General features: G+C 35.7%; 2 protein-coding genes across 3 annotated transcripts in view; both read left to right on the forward strand.

The window, feature by feature from the left end:
- LOC127866632 (venom prothrombin activator nigrarin-D-like) overlaps nt 1-23,452 on the forward strand; it is a 163,439-nt gene that overhangs the window by 136,623 nt on the left and 3,364 nt on the right. The gene's annotated exons all lie outside the window — the stretch shown is intronic.
- LOC127866634 (tryptase-like) overlaps nt 1-23,452 on the forward strand; it is a 204,523-nt gene that overhangs the window by 90,731 nt on the left and 90,340 nt on the right. The gene's annotated exons all lie outside the window — the stretch shown is intronic.

Below are 23,452 nucleotides of genomic sequence, written 5' to 3' on the forward strand. Positions count from 1 at the left end.
GGAACAAGGATGCAGGCTTATTAAATAAAGTAATTCAGATGTATTTCACATTGCATAAAGCAGCATAAAATCTGCCTTGTATGCATTAGTTTAAAGTCTTAAGAAAAAATGTTTTAAAAAGTTATTTGTAACAAAACAATCGACAGTTACCGGTGTGTTGACATCCATTAACGTTTTACGCGATAACCTATTTATTGGAGCACAGCCATCAACGTGACAACGCTGTCGTCATGTCTCTTGGTCTGCATTAAAATGCAAAACGTAATTCATTTCAATTTCCTAACAACGATCTTTTATGATAAAATGATAATGAATGTTACAATTTAAAACAACGTAAGACCATGTATTGCAAAGGCAATAAATAGTAACATTCTAATAATTCACTAGGGTTCGATAATCGCGATTTGGTCGCTCGCCCCAACGATTATTCGACATCGCGTGGCGTGATCCAAGACAGGTGCTATATAACGCTCTGACTGATGTTGCATGCGCCATTAAGGAGCTGAATCTTTGTGGACTGCAGTATTTTGTCGCAATTAAAAATGAGGACTTGGGTTACATATATCATCGGCTTACACGTGGTGCTTATCTTTGTGGAGTTGAGATGGTGTTACATACTTGATAATAAGGTAACTACATGTACTAAGTATTACGTATACAGTGTCGAATGAATGGTTTATTGGGCGGGTGTTCATAAAGCGTTTTGAAGAGAAACCTGCACGTAAAACATAATGTCAAATGTTGTTTGTTTCATGGTTTCACAAAGGTACACTATTAATCGTTTGACTGATATAAAATAGATTAATGTAAAACCAACAATAACACAAACAATCAAAAGACTTTAATTAAATGAATTTAAAGAAAATTAAGTGAAAAAGACAAATAATTATATGCCGCATGATTCTGAGGGGATGTATGCAATCTTCGGCAATTTTGTGTGTGTCACGCCGTTCATTAAAGGGGTATATCGATTTAAATATGTACTGAATTGTTAATATTGAACAAATATGTTTAATAACACACTTATCAAGAAAAATGTACATTTAAGACGAATTTCATAAAATACAGCAAATACAATTAGGGCCCTGAGCCGATTGGACGAAGATAATTCGTAATTATTTTCCTACAATAACCGATGCATTGTCTTTTTAGTAAGTGTTTGGTGTCGTATGAACGATATCGCTGCAGGAATTTCAATGAACCGTTAAACTAAATTAGATTCACATCGTACATGCATGATTACATGCTGGCGAATTCGGCTGTACAGCCTTTTTCGATTTCAGAATTAAATATCTGGGCTTATTTAGCATTTTTCGAACATGTTCTTAAACTTTATTTTAGTCATATTGAATTATATGTTTAATAAATTTTACCATTTTATATTAATAAATAATATTGACAAGATCGTAATACCCGCTTTATATGAAAATATGTAGTTGTTTAAGTGGCGGATCCTGTGTAGTTAAGTCTATTGTGAATACTTATATGTTTTTAAACCACTACATGAATATTAAGAATGAATATACAATAAATTATATAATATAGCCTATCTACTTTGGTACAATAATTCTAATGCTGTTTACTTCAATAAAGTTTGAAAATACCATGTTTACTCATATTTTGTTGTAGAATAAAAATATTTCTATGTAAAATATGACTCATGTCATTTATAATCTTTAAACGGTTCTGTCTGTATTGATATATGATCATATGAATTAATATAAGTAAAAATTGCTGTAAATGTTTTTGATGTTTATTGTGTGTTTTAAACATTGTGTTTTCAGTGTCTTGTAATATAGTACCTAAATGTATTGTTTAAACTTGTATCAGTGGTTAAAATTGTTGTGTTTTCACTTCGTTAATCCGGAACTTTATCTTAGGGTCTTACTTGGTCACATATGATGCGGTTTACATATAATCCATTTAAATTTCAAGAATTTTTAAATATAATAAAATCGCGAAAGATAAGATGCATGCGTAGATAGCAAACTTGTTTAATATTACGGCATTTCACATGCGCTGCAATGTTTCCCACAAATTCCCAGACTCGAGGCCGTCATTGCACGTTCGAAAACTCGCAATTACGCGTTCACGCGTTGATCATTTTATTGCTGGATTCTTGTCGCTTTATTCGATTATCTTAATAAATTTTCGTCTAATGATGTATTGAAAAGTAACGAAACGTGTTGTCAAATTATTTAGTGATAATAACGCCATAAAACTGCGGCGATGTTACGCCAATAATATATACTAAAATTGGTTAATGTCGGACCGTGGTGTCTTTATACAAATCTCGTTAATGAAGGTGCCGTGTTGTTGTAGTTCGTGTATTTGATATCTAAACAGAGTCGTTGTTGATTGATGACTCGCGATTTTAGACTGAAATTAATTTTAAATTCAATGCATACCATCGGGTCCGCGTGCAGAAAACTCGATCGCGCGAAGCAATTGTTCTCTTTATACAAGACGTCATTTTGAACACAATAGTTTTATATTGTATGTTCATAGTTCACCTTATTTTACAAGTTGAGTTCGGCGAAAATTGGCAAATCATGATCTTTGCGTGTTGATATACAAGGTCGTATGAATGGTATAAAAGGACACGTATTAATACCGTGGTAATCAACGATATTGACATTCTCGTATATGCTTATAAAATATTAACTGACTATAACATTGGGTTTGTGTTGCAATAACATGTACTAGAAAAATATTCGTTGCATTTAATATGAAACATTAAGTTGCTATGGTTAAATCTTATCGCATTAACATAACTTAGTTGTTATTGACATGATAACCCAATAGAACGTTACTTATTTATGTTTATTTGTTTCAGTTTGCTGTATGTTTTTGGCTCCATTAAATTGTCATTCAAACGCTCTAGTGAGCGTACAATATGCATTGAAATGTCCACGAGAACATACTTTAACCGTTTGTTCTTTCGATATTTTTCTGAATGTAACGTACAATTCGTCAAAGAAATAGAGGATATTAGTTAATGCCTTTGTTCTTGAATAAACCATCATGGTTACAAATAAAACTTGGTGAAAATTATTTTAAATAATTAAAATATACATGGTGATTCTGATCCATACACAATATGTTGTGAGTAATATACACGGTGATTCTGATCCATACACAATATGTTGAGAGTAATATACATGGTGATTCTGATCCATACACAATATGTTGAGCGTAGAGCAAGAGTCAGTAGTGGTTAAACTTTTTATGCCCCCATTTCGAAGAAAAGGGGTATATAGTTTTCGCACTGTCCGTCGGTCGGTCGGTCACACTTTTCGTGTCCGCTCTCTAATTCAAATAGTTTTCATCCGATCTTTACCAAACTTGGTCAGAAGTTGTATCCAGACAATATCTAGGTCAAGTTCGAATATGGGTCATGTCGGGTCAAAAACTAGGTCACGTGGTCACGTATTGCATTTCAAAGGATTTAGCACGGTGTCCGCTCTCTAATTGAAGTAGTTTTCATCTGATCTTTACTAAACTTGGTCAGACGTTGTATCAAGACAATATCTAGGTCAATGGTTCGATATGGGTCATGCCGGGTCAAAAACTAGTCACTGGGTCACTTAGTGCATTTCAAGGATTTAGCATGGTGTCCGCTCTCTAATCGAAGTAGTTTTGCATCTGATCTTTACTAAACTTGGTAAGAAGTTGTATCAAGACAATTATCTAGGTCAAGTTCGAATATTGGTCACGCGGTCAAAACTAGGTCACGGGGGTCACTTAGTGCATTTTCAAGGATTAGCATGTTGTCCCGCTCTCTAGGTTAGTAGCTTTCTGATTATTTTGATATTCTAAGACATTTTTATGCCCCGAAGGCGGGCATATAGTGATCGGAACTGTCCCGTTCGTCTGTCCGTCCGTCCGTCTGTCCGTCACACTTTGCGTTATATTTCGAAAAATTGCTCATAACGTCTATGTCGCTTCAGATAGCAATTTCATATTTGGCATGCATGGTTATATGGGCAAGGCCTTTCCTCTCTATCTCTTTTTGTCTACTCCAAAGCAGTATGTTAATTCTGAAAATGTAAAAATATGAAATAATAAAGAGGGTGATATATAGAAAACACGATAGTTGTTTTACAGCGAAAAAATATCTACAAACTGCAGCAGATGACATATGTAACAAACAACAAAATTTAAATATTGAACACCTATATTTGCAGCAAACTCATAGTTTAATAAAATGTAGGCGCTGTATTTCTAAAAAATATTTACACAGTTATACTTTTATGTAGTGACAAAGTTACAGTTGGGGGCATCCGTGTCCTGTGGACACATTTCTTGTTCAACAGTTATTGAACCATTTGTTTCTAAAGAAAAGTTTTAGAAGAGTTGTTTGTAGGCTAAAATAAACATTATCTGCGATGATAAATGCTGCATCATGCTTAACGTAGTGGACACATTTGAAAGTTGCAAATGACATAACTTATTGTGGTCATTTAGTTTGATGAAACAACTTTATTTTTGGTCATTTATTTTGATGAAACAAGAATTTTAATTGCACTATACCTTCTGTGGTCTACTTAAGTGTTTTGAACATTCGGAATACTGTTTGAATTTGTATCGAGGCATATAGCGATATTTTGTTTTTTACTTTGCTTGCGCCTGGAATTCTTAAGGATAATTTCAAGTTTCGTAACCGGAAAAGAGACCAAGCAAATATGATAGTACTTCGCAATGTTAGATTTAAATGAAGTTAATTTAATATGGTTTGCTATGTGTATGCCCCCGGTAGGGTGGCATATAGCAGTTGAAACTGTCCGTCAGTCAGTCAGTATGTCAGTCCGTCCGTCCGTCCGAAAACAACTTTAATGGTCATAACTTTTTTCAATATTTTACATAGCAACTTGATATTTGGCATGCATGTGCATCTCCTATAGCCGAACACTTTGAGTGGTGAAAAGTAAAGGTCAAGGTCATCTTTCAAGGTCTAATGTCAAATATTCCGTCTGTCCGAAAACTTAAACATATCCATAACTTTTTTACTATTGAAGATAGCAGCTTGATATTTGGCATGCATGTGTATCTCCTAGAGCTGAACAGTTTGAGTGGTGAAAGGTGAAAATCAAGGTCATGTTTCAAGGTCAAATGTCAAATATTCCGTCCGTCCGAATGCTTAAACATTGGACATAACTTTTAATAGTTAAGATAGCAACTTGATATTTGGCATTCATGTGAATCTAATGGGGCTGCACATTTTGAGTGGTGAAAGGTCAAGGTCATCCTTCAAGGTCAATGTCAAAGGTCAAATTTTGCAATATTGAAGATAGCAACTAGATATTTAAAATGCATGCGTATCTCATGTAGCTGCACATTTTTGAGTTTAAAAGGTCAAGGTCATCCTTCAAGGTCATGGTCATAGGTCAAATTTTGCAAATATTGAAGATAGCAACTCCATATTGGGCATGCATGCGTATCTCATGGAGCTGCACATTTTGAGTTGTGAAAGGTCAAGGTCATCCTTCAAGGTGAAAGGTGAAATGTATGGCTTCAAAGCGGCGCAATAGGGGGCATTGTGTTTCTGACAAACACATCTCTTGTTTCTTAATAATTGAATACTTCTATTTTGAGTGTATCAGAAAAAATATTGTAGGAAAAATATAATATTAGGTTACTGCCTTTGTGTATTTGAATTTATCCAATTCGTCTCTGAAAGGCTTACACAGCGAGTCTGTCCAACTCGTCGGATAAATTAAAGTACAAAAAGACAATAACCTAATATTCTCTGATGTTGTTTATCGCCATCCTCATTTGCCATTGGAAACCGTTGGATATGTATTCTTAGATTAACTAATTAGAAAGACTTATTCATCAAAGAAATTAAATTACATGTACTCTTTAAAGCTTACGTCAATTTCCTTCGAAAAAGACTGTGCACAAACATTATTAAGTTTAACACCCTTTTAAGTCACTTACACTGTCCACAATCTGTCAATTGTTAAACAAAACACTTCATTCAAACATCGCGTTATTCGAGTACACTCCACGTTTTAATGAAATATAAATGCAGTCTCAATACAACACTTATATTTTTATTTCTTTATAGGCCTAATAATCAACCCTAAACACACAAATAAGGGGGCATGCGTATACGGGAGCTTACCAGTTTCAAGTGTGTGTGCTTCCCTCGTTTTGTTTTTGTTTCAAGATCGTAGAAGTCGGGATAAAACAAGTTATTGAAGGAAAATAGTCTACAAATCAGTTGTCAACTCATGTTCGAGATATTGGATGTACATATATCATTTTCTATTTTAATACACAGTTTAGACCACACGTACAGTAAAATATAACTAAATCACGCCGTTAATTGTCTCCTCATCATTAGTACACATGCTAAATTGAAGCAGGGCCCAAAACTAAAACTGTCCTCTGTTTTCGGTCTGTTGTTGTGTTTTACATGATGCGATGCGAGGTTGTGATATTAGTATGCGAAATTGCAAGATTACTTTTCCATTTTAATACCTTTTGATATGTAAATGGTGATAACGCCATAAACAACAACACGGTCTTGTTGTGTTACAAGTCAATTGTCATTACATATAATAATTATATATTTTATTTAAAAAAACAACAACATCAAAACTGTAATACCGGTATATCCCTAAAACAATGCGCGTTACCATAAAAGCCGATGTGTTGAATTAACAAAAACAAAAATCTGAATGGTTAAATGTAGCTTATTGTTACGGATCTTGTTGATATTAGACAGTAAGACACTGGAATGTCTTGAGCGGCATGAAATTCTAGAAAGGCGTGCTTTTTGTGATCCGGAAAAACAACTTGAGTTATTGTAGGCGAGTTTTCTGCTGCGAACGAATACTAGAACAAGTGCGTCTACATATAGTCACAAGTTTGTCATCTAATCACAATCTTATACAGAAAGAATGGGCTCCATTTCCGAGAATTCGCAAACTTAATAAGACTTAACCGCCATAATAAGAAGTCAGACGACGGTGAAAAGGAGCGCAGACAAAGAACCGAATAAGAAATCTTGAACCACATTGATTCTCCACTAAAGTAGTAAACTAGGATGTTGGTCGAGCTTAAAATTTAATGTTGCGCTTAAGAACTGAAAACATCTTTTTATGAAAGTTCAATGCATGTATAACATAGAAAAGATACTGGTTCTTCTAACGTTTTACCCAAATTCTCTTCACTTATGTTGAAATTAAGTAACCCTTAACTCATTTTTTATGCAAAACAGATACGTGACGTTGGTTTTGCTTAGTTTAAAGGTCTATATTGATTGTATAAGCATGGTTGTAGTTGATTCAAAGACTGATTCACATTCTCACAACTATCAATCATTAAAATGTTATATGATTTGATGCTTCGCTAGACAGTTTGAATAAAATATTTAAGTTCCATCCGGGGTGTGAAATTTGTGCTGGAAAATACGTCTTATCGATCAGGCTTATTTATTCCAATATATTTATATATATATATATATATATATATATATATATATATATATATATATATATATATATATATATATATATATATATATATATATATATATATATATATATATCAATCCAATGTGAATTAGTTTATCAAACTACCAGTGTTTCTTACTGGGATTATAGTACAATTAAGTAGGGATAAAGTTTGTAATGTATCTCTATACAATTAAGAGTAAATAAATGACAAGGGATGGTAACGTATCTGTTTATTTTATTCTACAAGACACCGATTTATGTTAAATTTTGAACATGAACACATGTTAACAGTTCTTACACAATCGACCAATCGATTATATGTCTGAATCAGCATTTTTTTTACAGTTTTTAAAAAACAGAGCACACAATGTCATTTTTGGTCATGGTAACGTATCTGTTCTATACGTGTGTTAATGATGGTATGCAAAATACAAGCTCACAAAACAGTGCGAGAATAAACAATAACTTTCAAACATTAGGTAAAACAACATATCCGTCTATCGTTTTGTGTTAAATAGTACACCGCGTGCAAAACACGGAGCATTGAGTTCTTTATAATCGTGGTAACGTATCTGTTTTCTATATGTGTCAGCAACGGCAATCTGGTTTAATGGTATTAAATAGAAACCAACAGTTATGATAAAAATAGTAATGTGATAGTAAAAATGTTTTATGTTTTATATGTATATTACAAATCTTAAAAAAAATAACATGCATGTACGAAATGGAATGAAAGTAAATTGTGTTAATTTTTACATACAAATAGATACTGACAAAACAGAGTAGGAACGTTAACAATAACTTTAAAACACTTTCAAACAACAAATAAGTCTGTTTATGTGTGTGAACGACTACATTGCACGTAAAACATCGATATCAATGCAATTTTCAATTGCAGTAACGTATCTTTTCATTACAAAAATACAATGTTTATTTCTGTTTAAACTTATTTTCAATGAGTTTCAGTGTACTGTCGTCAAGCGCGAATGCCCTTTCTGATCTACCGACAGCTGAAGGAGCTGAAATTTTACATATAATGCCATCTTTAAACACCCACAGATCATCGCTTGGTTTCGGTCATTTATAAGTAATGCCCGTTTTACTGACGACTTCAGTCATAAAGCTGACATGTATTTCCCCATCACTTTTGTCTAGTGCCATCACCTTTCCAATATACCATTTATCACTGTATGTCGCAGCTAAAAACGACCCAATTTCAAGTGATTTTTACTCTGTCCCATTAGACGTCACCTCCATTTCGGTTTCTGTTGTTGTAGCGATCGGCGTTTCTGTTGTAGCGATCGGCGGAATAATTTTATCTGAAAAAAATATTAATGATTCATAACAAATATGTATACATGTCAGGTTATTCATTTGTGAATGGATATGATTCAATCTATGGTTTTCATGATTGTGTATAATTATTAATTTAATTGTCATGCATACTTTCCAAACACTGCTTTATGCAGAAACACTATCTTAATTTTATTGAATTCGGATATTATTTGCAAAGCTTTCATACCTGTAATAAGTTGATGTTTTACCCAAGTGTCACAGTGAGAGTCGCCACTCAGACACTGTTGGCAGTAGCACGATACATCTCGTGTATAAACTGAATGACTGTCCGCAGGTACAACAGCATGTAATTTCATGGTGCCAGGTATTGGACCGGCGTTTCTCTCTTTGATCAAAGCATCTGCTGCGTCATAGTCCTCTTGTGTGTGAAATACGTATTTGATCTTCTTCTCGTGTGTTGATGCCCATTAATAAAACTCGCTGGCATCTTGTATCGACACCTTAAAAATTAGTTTATATATATATATTAAATAATATAATCTTTTGAAGACTTGAGTGTATTTTGTTCGTTGTCGTAACTTGTTCATAATTTTTCAATTTGACTGTTTTGAAAGCAAATAATTGTATTTTTATGTTCCTAATAATTTGATCTTACAATAATTAGAATGGTTTTAATAATTTTAATTAAACAAAATTACCATGTGGTTAAAAATTTACTCGGCACACACTGCTTGTTTAACATAAAATGTAAATATTAAATAAAGCAATATCGCAAGTACTAGTACGTGTATTTAATTTTGTGTATTAATTTGTTACAGCGTTTAATAAGATATCGCGTTTTTGAAATCAATGTTTAATAATGTTGATTTTGAAACATAGTTTTATTTTTATCACTTTTATATAATACATATATTGTTTTGTGCAGCATCATCGAATATTATTATACATAATTAGATAGGGGATTTATCAAATAAAAAAGTTTCCAGTTTTACCTTTCCCTGCTTTATTGCGTCAGCCGCCTGCCGCTTAGCCGATCCACCGATACCATCGCAGGGCCCCTTTCCATGGCCGCTTTCAAAGGAGTTCGAAACGGCCTTGATGCCAAACATTGAATGATGTCGACACAAAATGTCAAATATGTATCTATTCCTGTACTGGGACGTTGGAGAATCAGTCCAGTAATGAATTTTTGTAACGCTTGGTAATTCTGCTTTGATTAAAGGTACCAACTTCTGAATGATTGCTACCACGGCCCGGGAGTTGCGTTGGTTAACGTCAGATACGAACACATAGTTGTTATGCTCAATATTTCCAATTTGCGATTTTCTGTGCGCAACAACAGGGTGTATTGTTACAATTGTTGCATTCCAATATGCGCTTTGAATTTTTATCTGCGCTCTGACTCGCGAAATTTTCGGCGAAGTCCATTTGAACTACAACCTCGTTCATCGGAAGCATAGCCTTTAGTTCAGCAGCGGATCTATACTGATGACGCACGCGTTCAACATGCTGCAAAAATAGTTCATACTGCTTTTCTGTAGAGCTAATGAATTCTTGTACTTCTTGCGTAGTTTTTACAATACGCATACGATTTTTGCCATCTTTGCCAACTATTCTCTGCCATGATTCAAACTCTACATCTTCATCTGTAATTCCGGAAATAATTGTTTTCATTTTATCTAAATCAACCGCTTTGCTAACAACTTCAGGGTTTGGGCTGATGTCAACGTTCAGCGATCGCAAACATTTTAGTTTCAGAGCCATATTTTGGTGCGTTGTGCAGAGACAGGTGTTGCGTGAAATCAGAATGGTAAGTTTTATATGCCGAGGGCGCAGTTTACAGAACTGAGCACGCGGACACTTTATCACTTCTGTTTCGGCACAAAAAATTTTCATGGAAATTTGACAGGAAATCAGTTAAGATTCGCGTCTGTTTCTTCTGCCCATCGTTACTTATTGTAACATCCTGCTTACCCGGCATGCCTCGGCTAACATCATCTCTTTCAAAGAAAGATTCAACCTGTTTTTTTCAGCTGAATTTCCTGTTTCAGATTTCTGAACCGTTTTGTGAATTCGACACTTTTCTCGTTTTGATTTTTGACTTGTACTTTTACACCAGTTTTAAGTAAATTCATGCCTCTATACTTTTTCACAATTCTGCCGCTAAATACCTATATGATCATTCTACGTTTTGATTGTTGCGGATATTTCTCTACAACTTCTTGTATTTCAGCGCATACAGCATTGCCCATGACAAGTTTTCTGACTATAGATTTTGGCATTGACCGTGGTGTCAGTCCTGCTTCTCTTATGTCGCGATGGGCTTTACTTTTGGGTGTCAGGTTTTCTTTTCTTTCATTTGTTTTACTCGAAATACTATTATCAATATTGTTTTCTTGATTCATTCGCTGGAACCGCTTTTTATATTTCCAAGCTTCTTTTTGCATTTTTCCATAGTTCTCTTTTAGTGCTTTCACTTCAGACCTGGCGGCCGATAATGCCGTTCGTCTTTTCTTTGCTGATGTGCTGCGTTTTCTGTAACTATTAAAGTGAAACTTGATAAGCAATTCACCAGGGGAAGTACTTGATCGTGTAGAGCTGGTTGGGTTTTGAAAATCAGTGTCGGTATAGCTAGAGATATTAGAAGATTGCATCTGTATTTGAGCAGAACTGTTTACCATTTCGAATTGTAATTGTCTTTTTCTTTCTTTATTTTTTTGCACGGTATTTGGCACAATACATTCTTTCAGATTCATATTTCTTCTGACGGTTTTTTGGCTTCATGATTTCTGCGGGCGTCCGATATTGCTTTTGCCTTTTTCTTTCATTTTCAAGGAATGTACTATTAAGCTGTTTTTTCCTTTCTCGATACTGCCGTTGCATATTGGCTCTTGATTTTGCCATGCTGTCTGAAATAATGGATATCTATTTACTATATAGGTCTACTATTTTAACACATGCTAAATGAAAAAAGTAATTTGTTATATTTAACCATGATATTTTATCATAACGAAACATTTGTCTTCAAAATTCAAAAGCATATTACACATCTAGCTCCTAAATATAATCATGTATCGTTTTAAAACAGATACGTTACCAGAAAAAAACAGATACGTTACCAAGAATGTCAACGAGTTCTACAATATATTTCTATATTGAGTTCTTCTATATCATCAAATATCAACAAAATCAAATTCTATGATATAAATGGTAAAATATTAAATACATTTCATAGCTATTGTCCAAATAATTTGCAAAAATCTCCACTTACCCTTGTTTTCTTGAGCCTGTAATATTTTGTTTTCCTTTCCTAAAACAAAAAGGAGTTAAAACGCCGTTCAGTTATATTTCTTGATACATGATGTCATTAGCTATATGACATAATTTGGTTAGCGCGCGAAAATATGAATTAAATTACAAAAAGCGATAATCGGTAACGTATCTGTTCGTAACGTATCTGTTTGCCCAAAACTAAACTACATCAGATGCGTCATTAATATTTGTCAGATATATCGAAGTTGATCAGTTTTGGAAATTATATATTTAAAATTAACTTTAAAGAGACCCGATATAAATATACCAGCGAGGGTACATGATGTTCAGTGAAAAAGGATGGTAACGTATCTGTTCTGTTTTAAAGAAAAATACATGTCGCCTTACCTTAATGAAGGCATCATTGCTGTTCAATGTTTCTGGTAGCAGTATTAATGTCTAGATGATGAAATATAATGTTTTGTGATTTAAAAAGGGCAGTTTTAATAATCAAAAGAATTATATTATTGTTATTCAAGTAGCTCTGAAGTTTGGTAACGTATCTGTTCAATGGTTCAGGGACATGGTTTTCAACATGTATATTTTCAAAAATAACATATTCTTAAAGAATGTTATGGATACACTAAGTAATTTGAACTTTATTTATACTTTTGATAGAGTTTTTTCATCTCGTGATTTTCGGGAAAGCGATATAAAACCAAAAGCAGTATGTGCTTCGGTGGTTGGGGACATCGTAAAAACGTTAAAATAGCACCTTTGCATGCTGGAATTTATTGAAAAAAAAGCACACGAAACATTTATTTTATGTTATAAGTACGTTATGACACTCTCGTGAAATACAAAGCAAAAACATGTTTTCCAGCAACAGCACGGGAAAATATACTCGTGAGACAGAATTTACTCCCAATTTATTACTTAAGTGGAGATTCAATGACAAAGGTTGTCACTAATCGACTATTGGTGCGAATATTGCGTTCCTTATTTTCTTGCGTGCCTTGGTTTAATCCTGTTATGCATTGTTTGGGTAATACGTCAATTTGCTAGTTGTTAATGATATATTATTCGCATATTATTTGCGCTAGAGATCGGTAATCAACACCGGTACAAGCGGTTATATCAAGTAAAGTAAGATATTACACACACAAAATTATATGCGTAGCATATATGCGCCGGTTAAAGGGTGTAAATATTTGATCGTTCCTATTTCCAAGGATAATCCTCAATAAGCCAATTTGAAGCTTTATATATAAAACATGAGGACACCAATGCAAGACAGAATACGAGATCTCGATACAACATACTTCAAAGCAGTGACCTCGTTTCTTCTGTGTCAATGCCAAACAGCATCCCAAACTGCAATACTTCGAGTAATGCCATATATGCGATGCATTAAATAAGAGTCATTAATAACTGATCATGAGATACAAATAAAACAATATAAGCCGCGATAATTTGCCACGACAGTATTTCGTTACCAATTACGAAGTTGACAGAAAGGCAGTTGAAGTATGAGTGACAATTTTATTGTATCATTTTATTTAAGGAATCACAGCTAACGATACACAAGATTGACGGTTGTTGTCATTGACAGCATTTTTTTACATCAAATAGTATTGCAATATTCGCTTGAGGGTCAAACCAGGACATCTCAGTTATAGGTACATATAGGCATGGGTTTAGTATGACCAAGGAAATCAAAGTTGTGCTCATATTTCAATAAGCGCCAGATATTTTAGGGATCGGACGCGGAAAGGCAGCATCCCGTACTTTTTTATTGTTATGCCTTACCCTTTAAAATAGTTTAGGGATCGGAAGCGGAATGGCAGCATCCTGTACTATTTTTTATTGTTATCCTTTACCCTTTAAAATATTTTAGGGATCGGAAGCGGAATGGCATCATCCGGTATTCTTTTTTGCTCACCTGAGCACAACGTGCTCATGGTGAGCTTTAGTGCTCGCTTTTTGTCAGTCGTGCGTCATGAGCCGTCAACATTTTCCCTGTTAACACTCTAGAGGCCACATTTATTATCCAATCTTCATGAAATTTGGTCAGAAGTTTGGTCTCAATAATATCTTGGATGAGTTCAAAAATGGTTACGTTTGCTTGAAAAACATGGCTGCCAATGTGTGGGGCATTTTTCCTTATATAGCTATATATGGCTATAGTAACATATTGTTAATACTCTAGAGGCCACATTTATTGTCTGATCTTCATGAAACTTGGTCAGAAGATTCATCCCAATAATATCTTGGACGAATTCGAAACTGATGCCGGTTGGTTGAAAAACATGGCTGCTAGGGGGCGGGGCATTTTACCTTATATGGCTATAGTAAAACCTTGTTAACACTCTAGAGGCCTCATTTATTTTCTGATCTTCATGAAACTTGCTCAGAAGATTTTTCCCAATGATATCTTGGATGAGTTCAAAAATAGTAACCGTTGCTTGAAAAACATGGCTGCTAAGGGGCTGGGCATTTTTCCTTTTATGGCTATATGTGGCTATAGAAAAATATTGTTAACACTCTAGAGGCCACATTTATTGTTTCAATCTTCATGAAAAGTGGGAGCAGTGGTCTTATGGTAGAACGCTGGCGTAGGGATCGAGAGGTCCCGGTTTCGAATCCCGCCCCGACCACTGGAATTTCCTTGAGCAAGAAATTTATCCCACATCTGCTCCTCTCCACCCAGGTGTATAAATGGGTACCTGTGAGGGAAATAAGCCAATGTGCCGTGGCTGCATACTGCGCCAAGATGTTAATGGACGACTTATGACCCAGTAATCAGAGAAAAACTGTAAAGCGCCTTTGAAGGCACATCTCGCGTATGAAAAGGGCGCTATATAAATGTGGTATATAAAAAAGTAGTCAGAAGATTCATCCCAATAATATCTTGGAAGAGTTAGAAAATGATGCCGATTGGTTGAAAAACGTGGCCACCAGGGGGCGGGGCATTGTTCCTTATTTGGCTATAGTAAAACCTTGTTAACACTCTAGAGGCCACATTTATTTCCCGATCTTCATGAAACTTGGTCAGAAGATTTGTCCCAATGATATCTTGGATGAATTCGAAAATGATAATCTTTGCTTGAAAAACATGGCTGCCAAGGGGCGGGACATTTTTCCTTATATGGCTATAGTAAAATCTTGTTAACACTCTAGAGGCCACATTGACTGTCCGATCTTAATGAAGCTTGGTCAGAAGATTCATCCCGATAATATCTTGGAAGAGTTCAAAAATGATGCCGGTTGGTTGAAAAAACATAGCTGCCAGGGGGCGGGGCATTTTTCCTAATTTGGCTATAGTAAAACCTTGTTAACACTTTAGAGCCCACAGTTATTTTCCGATCTTCATGAAACGTGGCCAGAAGATTTGTCCAAATAATATCTTGTTATCTAAGGTGAGCGACTTTGGGCCTTTCAGGCCCTCTTTTTATTGTTATGCCTTACTCCTTAAAATATGCATACACACCCATTTCGTATTGTATGCGTCACACTTTTATTCGCCACCTTTTTATGCTACATGTGTACTACTTTTTTTATTTGCTAATGTCCTCGTCAATAAATCAAGCATACATTTTGGCTATCTACAATTGTTATGCAAATATCATACAAAATTACTTCGTTTTGACATCATTTTTTTAATTCAAGAACAAACCACATGGGATATATGTTGAATGGCTGATTAAAAGTATTTAAGTGGAAATAACACAATCAAGTCGCTTACAATTAACACAGTTAACCATCGGGCAATTTTTAGGCCCCCAGATCAAATTCATTTCGTCCGGCAAAATCCATACACTTAATACACGGATAAAGTTAATTGACACTCTTCTCGCAGCTGAAGAGTTTGTGGAAATCAAACCAACGATTGATTTGGAGCAACAATGCGATCGGGAGAAAGTGACGTAAGAGAAAACTAACACAAATAAAAAATGAAGCCTAACATCTCACAAACTAATATTAAATAAAATTGCACTGATAATGCCTGTTTAACTTGTAGCCGGTTTGACTTCCTTCAAATTGTTAAGGATCCAGATCTTTAATTTCTTTGCCAATATTACTGTTGTGATTGGAGCCAACATAGTCTGGCGAAACGCTTTTAATAACAGTTTTAATTATTCATAACAAAAAATAAAAAAACACACACAAACAACGAAATATATAATAAATTCTTATGTTAATGCATTTTAAAAAATCTCATCATTTTTGCAAAAATGTAGAAACACACACCTGCAATAACCCATCACACTAGCAGAAAAACACAATAATCTTTCCGTGTAGACCGCCGCAGTCCGGTACGGCGCCTAATAATACCACGTAATATACAGAACATGTGCGACATACAACAGGATATGATTTGTTAATGTGTTGCTAAGCGTACCAATTATATGCGCATTAAGGTTTTTATTATCTTGTTTCTCCCGCCATTGCTGTTGACCGGAGCGGGATACCTCCTCACTCATTTATTACAGCTGCCAAAGCCCGGAAATATAAGGTGAATATTTCTTCAATTAGCATATCTACAATCGCATTGAAGGTGCCATTAATTTCCTAATCGATCGTGTCAAAACAATTGGCAGCAATAAAATACGTTTAAAGCGCGTTAACAGATATTTGGAAGGGTGTTCATTTGTAGGCGAGCGATATATTGCGCAGTGGAGCTTGTAACCCACTTCCGGATACGAGGCTGCGTTGATTAGCAGGCAATCAATCACCGGTGATTTACTCCACGTTTATTTAGATTCATGTTGTACATTCATATGTAAAATGAATGATATGTTCGTTCTTTTCAGTTAATATAATATACGCCGAAAATTCTAGTTTTAAATTGGTAAAAGACGTCAATTTCGTGTAAGGAAAACGTCACACATAGCTTTAACTGGAATAATGTTTTCATGGCGCTTTTAATGCTTTCAACGTATCAAATAACGAACTATAAATTTAGGTCTCAATCTATGAAAACTCGATACAACTTGTCGAAAACTGTTCTTTATGCTCAAGGTCTATGTATAAAGGTTTGAAGAAAATAAAAATTCGGGTATTATCGGAATTATAAACGTTATTGTCATAGACATTTGAGAATATTAGACACGTATACCGTACATTTACATGAATGTGACCCCTGCCGTTCAGTGTTATTTCGTTTACTCCATTGTTCGCCGCAGGTTTTTGAGGGTGCGCGTAGACACAGACGGCAGGGTGCTTCCAATGCGGCCGTGACATGCAGCGAGCCTCTGGGAATCATACGGGACTCGGTCAACATTCAGGTTGGCTTCACCATCACCGAGGAAGCTAATGGCGAAAGGGAGCCACCCAGTATCTCCTTCCGGTCTCAAAACAGGGGTGATAATTCTTACATTCAAGTGAGTAATTGCATCTCATAAAAGTTCTTAAACCAGTATTTGTCCATTGTATACTAACATACCTATGGTATTACAAGGGCCTAACGCACTTACTATGTATCGTACAAACCAATTGTGCCTGCTGATGTTTTACCTGACATTAGATTTATCTACGGAAAAAGTAGCAGAGTAGTTAACCCTTTACCACTGTGATACGTATTTTCACACATTTGTAGTCCTTTAGAGAGTTATATCAAATTAAAGATTTCTTACTAGATTCAAGTTTTTAAGGCTTCATCTCCAAACCTTAGATACTAATGAGCAGCAAAAACAGCATAAAACAGGAACAGACTGCGAGTCATTCGCAAGCGGTTCTGGTTTTATGCTGTTTGCACAATCATTTTTTACTTTGCTTCTAATTCGGAAAGGGTACGTCTACGTCTTTATTTAGACATTGTTGTGCTTAATCTATTTGCTGCAGGTAGAATTTCAAGAGACGGTGTTGATATCCGGCATTGTGGTCAAGGACAGTCCGCATTCGGCGTCCCGGGTGACGCACTTCCGGGTTGCGTACAGCACCGACTGCACCAACTTCGCTACAGTCACAGACAGACAAGGCGATGAACAGGTGACGATTGTTTTCTTCAAGATAATATCATTATATTGCGCGGAAAATTTATGCGTCTTGTTAAATGCGCATTTAATTGTAGGCCCCTAAGGCGAAATTGAATTCAATTTAAGGTAAGGCCTTATACTTTTGATTTTTTGTTTAAGCTCCATCTGGAATTGTGAAACCTACCAACTTATCAAGAAGAAAAAACAACTAGCGAATATAAACATGTTTATGCTATAACTTTTTCATGGCAGTGGTACAGATTTAACTTAAAAACTTCCATTATTTTTCATCATCATATCAATAGTTTCTTCAATAAACCTTAACCGTTATATAACTAGTACCAGTACAAAGCAATCCCAGGAATATCCAAGGCCAAGCTTAAGCCATCATAAAAAATATGGGTATCTACACATTTTCTTGTATATCTTAAATGATTTGAAAAAGTATTTTGTGTTTTGGCACTAATAAAAACATCTCTAAATACACTGCAGTAAGGCATTGGAAAGAAAGGGCTGCAGTACCATTTTCGGTTGACTTTTGCCTCTAAGTGGCCGCCTGAGTATAATAACATTACGAAGTTATATTTCACACATGTACCGTTTTTTTGGCATAACTTTTTTTGGCAACTACATGTATACGCGTTTTTTCTTGATTTTTCTTGATTTTCCTTGTTTGAAAAATGTTGTGTTATCTTTCGGCCAGGGACTCGATTATCTCCTCGACCGCGGACACTTTACAGAGAACCGAATGTATATTCAGACTGTGACACAAATCACTATTAAGTTTATCTATATATCTTTGTAAATGCAGGAATATATCGGAAATATGTTCTCCAATACGACGACGACGGTGATGTTCGATCACGTGTTCAACGCTAGATGCGTGCGCATAGTGCCGACAAAGCGTGTCGGGGAGGACACTGCCATGAGGTTTGAACTGCTCGGCTGCTGTAAGTACAGACAGAGGCGGTACAAGGACACATACTTCTACTAGTATTCATTCACATGCAACAACTTATACAACAAACACAGTGGGCCACTTGGTTAGTTAATTCAGTCATACAGATATTGCAAACGTGGTCTATAAATAACGACATTTTGTCTTAGCCAATAAAAATATAACCGCTTTATAAAAATGTTTGTGTAAAAACGTCCTACATGGAATAAAATTATATTTAGTTTCAGCTGGTATTTCGATAAGGCAGTATTATGTGTGCTCTTATCATTTCCACGTGTACATGCATTTCCTTATTTTGATTTTATATCATGTGACGGCAGCTCCCGCTAAATGCAAGGGCTCTATTACGCCAAGCTTCATAGAGGGACCCGGCCCCGAACTCCGAAAATTCGTTTTTGACAAGGAGAAGATCATCACGTCGATGCGGATCACTCTGACCGGTCCGGCTACCGAGCCGACGCCCGCGTTCAAGGTGGCCTATGCCAGGGCATGCAACTTCGACATGGGTCAGTTCGTGAAGGAGAACGACCAGCCGAAGGTAGGCGATACGACTGAAGTACACGTCCCTCTTATGGCCCACCGTGTTTGTTAATAACCGAATTTATTTATTGATTTGTACAAATTTCGAGTGTGAGTGGTGGCACTTAGAGGCCCAAGGATGGCGGAGAAGCCATGATATATTTTATGTGGTGGTGTGTGGGGAGAAGTAAGCAGTCACAGATCACGCTAAACAATTAATTAATCCGAAATTACACTTTTAAGGGAAGCACATTAATTCACATTATATAGTTTGATTTGACGATTTCATTTGATGTTATCAATTAATAGTATTTCCCATTTTATTTTATGTATTTTGCACAAAACGTGTATATGGATGTGTAAGATGAAAGCTGCGTCATTACAGTATGGAATGTGATCTCGTGTCATTACAGTATGGAATGTGATCTCGTGTCATTACAGTATGGAATGTGATCTCGTGTCATTACAGTATGGAATGTGATATCGTCGGTTGTTGGTGATTATCTTTCAGCAACTCGACAAGCCGCTAAACAGTGTGTCCTTCAAGTCGATAGCCTTTCAATATTTCCGATTAGATTTTATTATAATATTTTATGGATTCGAACGCTCTCGTATATTCGATTATTTAACTCTTTATATTAAGATGGTCGAGTAATATAGCAGAAAAAAATCTTCGGGTCTTTATTCCACCGAATTACGCATCAGTATGTTAAACATACGCGAGTGTTATTACTTAAATTACGATATTATGTTTTTGTCAGGATTTTGAGATAACGTACGGCGAAACCTCGATAGTGATAGAGGGACCGGGGTTCCCTATCCGCTCACAGTGCATTGCTGTGCTCAGCCTGTGGGAGAACAAACACGCCATTGGGAATCCCTCGGAAGCCATGGAAACAGACGGATATCAAGTGACATTCGAAGGCTGTAGTACGTGTTAGATAGTATTAATACATGGATTGTGTGAGTTAAATACATGTTTGTAATAACGATTGAAATAAGCTCATGTTTTCATGATTTACAGTTAGAAAAACAACCTAGTCGATACATTTGAGTTAACTAAAATTGACATTTCATCGCTTTAAAACACTTGAAATCTTCAATTTCGGTTTTTATACAGTAAATTAAATGTTGTGAAATCACTTAAGTAATATACCATTTTATATTTACGTTTTTATTATATTTAAAGGTCTTTGGCTTATTCCAACATTAATTTCTGTTGAAAAACTCTGGGAAATGCATTCAAAGTTAAATGGTGCGGGTTTCTTTGATCACTCCTGAAAATACGATATAACAACCAAAACTCGAAATCCATAAATATGCTTTTTCACCTAGAAATTACGGGTTAATATATGTCTGGCAGCATCTTAACTGTATACAAATGCCTGATTATTTGCAGTATAAAACAATATTTATTTGGTGTATTCTTGAATAAACATATAACCGTTAAATATTTATGATTGTATATCGGATATACATGTCCTTAAATAAGAAAAAAATATTTGTATGTAAATTGCAAATGGCATATGTTACATTTATAAATCTATATTATTGTTTCAATAAAAAAAAGTTATGGGTAGCCATTACAGAAGCATATTACATGTATTGACAAGTTTTATGTTTGATTTGCAGATGCATTGGCGCCGCATGGTAAGTCGCTGTATTATGTGCAACTATTTGATTAATGCGAAATTATTTTTATAATGCCTAATGATAACGTTTACTTACCGTATTCAATATTTCCTTTTCTGCATACAAGTTAAAAACCATTTTGCATTTGTGCCGCGTCATGCGAAAATGTGTCTTATTAAATATGCGATTAATGTAGACCCAGACCAGCCTGCGCAATTACACGGTCTGGTCAGGAGCAATCTTGTCCGCTAATGACACCGCGAAACATTGCATGACTATAGCGGACAGGGTAGCTCATGACAATACTGCGCGAATACGCGTCTCATTCTAATTGCCGTTCTTAACAAAAAATAAGAAGAATTTACACCAATCGACGATTTGATTAATCTCACTAGTGTCGTTCTTAAAATTTTGGGATTGTTTGAATTAAATTAAATTTGCCTATATGTACGAGCAATCAATCAATGACGTTTTTATATACATGCATATCTGTGTTAGAACCCATCGACTCGTGCGGCAAAACCTACATTGTGGAACACGACAACAGGCGACGCCGGAAGCGCGTTGTAGGCGGCTCGGCATCACTTCCGAGCGAGTGGCCGTGGCTGGTGTCACTGCACTTCATGTTACCACACAGCTACACGGATCGATCAGGCCTACCTCATCTGTGTGGTGCGTCACTCATTCACCCACAGTGGCTACTCACTGCCGCCCACTGTTTCATGTGAGTTCCATTGTCACACATACAAACTCCAGGGAAATTTACTAGTTAACTGCTTGGTCTTCGAAGTTTCCTGCTTATTGTCTTTCATATTTCACCACATTACTTGATGTCCACATTCATGTTTGTTTTGGGGATCGAGGGGCGGGGGGGGGGGGGGGGGGGGGTAAGGCATTAACTTGTCCCTGCGTCCCTACGTTGTAAAGCAGGTAGTGTTAGCATACATTGCTGTACTTTATCGCCATATGGAGACCACAAGTGAGCGCATCACACCTGTATCTGGCTCCATGTATTTAACTCATTTATATGGCAGTTTAGAAATAACTTGCCTCACACGCAGCCATTTTTATACCGCGTATTGCACACAACACTTGTAACCGTATACCAAAGGTCAACTTAACATTTCATGGAAAATATCAAAACATAGATCTCTGTAATATCTTATGTATTATTGCATAACATGTTTTTCGACATGTGCTTTAAACAAGGGAAGTGTAGGGTTTAAAGGGACTTTTCACGTTTTGGTAAATTGACACATTTGAAATAATTGTTTCAGATTCGCAAATATTCGTTGTAGTTATTATATTTGTGAGGAAACAGAAAAACTGAACATTTACATGCTCTTAAATATTCATGATATGCATCGTTTAACCATTTAAAAACCCAAAAAATATAAAGCGTTGCAACGCAAAACGATTGAATAATTGGAGAGTTCTGTTCTCGTTATATCTTGTGACACTACGAGGATTGCTTATACAAAGTATATAATACATCACTGATTGTATGAGCACGGTTTGCCGAGTTGGCATCTGTACTTTGCAAGGGATAGATTTTACTTCAGGGTTCAGTGGTAAAAGTCCAGTTGAGCGTTACTTTTCTGTCTTTCTTTAATTGTATTCTTACTTTTTACTGGATTTTTTTTTAGATCAAATGTTCACATTTATCAATATAAAACATTAAATGACAAAGTTCAATACATGATAAAATCTGTGTAAAGGTCACTTTTAGTTCCCATGTGTGTTACAAATATTGTTTGTAAATTTAAACTATCTACATGTTTTATTGAAACAAGAGCAAAAACAAGGCAGCTTAACATTATAAGCGTGACGTGGGAGACACGTGTGTTATTTTGCTGTTACGTCATACGTTACACAACATAATAATTAAACATATATATACTTGTTAATAATTGATCTTTGATTCGTAACTGCAAACGACTTCAGGACAACGATCATGTCACATCTTTAATGTTTATATGTAAGTGTAATACTTGCCAACAGTGAAATCATGGGTTACGGCCTGTCGGACAAAAACAACTGGCGCGTGGTGCTCGGGGAACACGTGCAGGGTCGAGAGGACGGCACGGAGCAGAAGCTCACATTGGACAAGATAGTCAGACACCCCAAGTTTGTGCGTAAGTGGCTACTCATATATTTAACACTGTTATCACTGGAATTTGATATAAGAGAGTGGTGTAACGTTCCAATGTGTCACATATATGCACATGTCCTTTCCAATACATGTTTACCCCGATCCTTACCATTGCATCAGACGAGCGCATTTTGCAATTCCAATGTACAGTATCCCAGGCATGCATTCTTGTGTTCATCATGCAAATTTATCGCACAGG

This window comes from Dreissena polymorpha, chromosome 2 (genome assembly GCF_020536995.1).
Source record: "Dreissena polymorpha isolate Duluth1 chromosome 2, UMN_Dpol_1.0, whole genome shotgun sequence".
Lineage (NCBI taxonomy): Eukaryota > Metazoa > Mollusca > Bivalvia > Myida > Dreissenidae > Dreissena > Dreissena polymorpha.